This window comes from Arachis ipaensis, chromosome B05 (genome assembly GCF_000816755.2).
Source record: "Arachis ipaensis cultivar K30076 chromosome B05, Araip1.1, whole genome shotgun sequence".
NCBI lineage: Eukaryota > Viridiplantae > Streptophyta > Magnoliopsida > Fabales > Fabaceae > Arachis > Arachis ipaensis.
Genome location: NC_029789.2, coordinates 16,444,045 through 16,444,648, shown reverse-complemented (window position 1 = coordinate 16,444,648; position 604 = coordinate 16,444,045).

Genomic DNA, 604 nt, shown 5'->3' with positions numbered 1-604 from the left:
CCCGCCACTCTAACCACTATATATATGTAAATTAATCGTAAAGTTAATAAATAATTACCATTATTACTACCTAGCTACCCCATCATTAGCAATAATTAATAAGCATGGATAAAACTGCTTCTCAGGCGTTGTTCCTATGCTTCGTTTCATCATCATTATTATGGACCTTATCATGTGCCCGCAACCCCTTTGTCTCATCAACCATCATTGACATTATTGACCGCCCCAACCACGATGCCAACTCCATTCTCGACAAACCCGAACTCATTGAAGAACCTTCACCATTCATCCAATTCCAACCTAATAATAAACCTGATAGTGACGACCAGCCTGAAACTGAAACCACGAAAGCAGCAGAAGACGAATCATCAGCGGAGGTAATTCCTAATAAAGAAACGACGTCGTCCAAAGAAACATCAAACCCTACAAATAACGATGCTACTCCTTTAACGGTTCTCCGTATTCGTTCCATGGACGACCCTCGTATCCCTAGACGTCCGTTACCGTTAGGCTTACGGTTGAGCCACCGGTGCCGCCACAATAGTAATCCTCAGAACAAGGCGTTGACGCCGCGCCTCCCACGCCGGAGTAATAATTACATGAC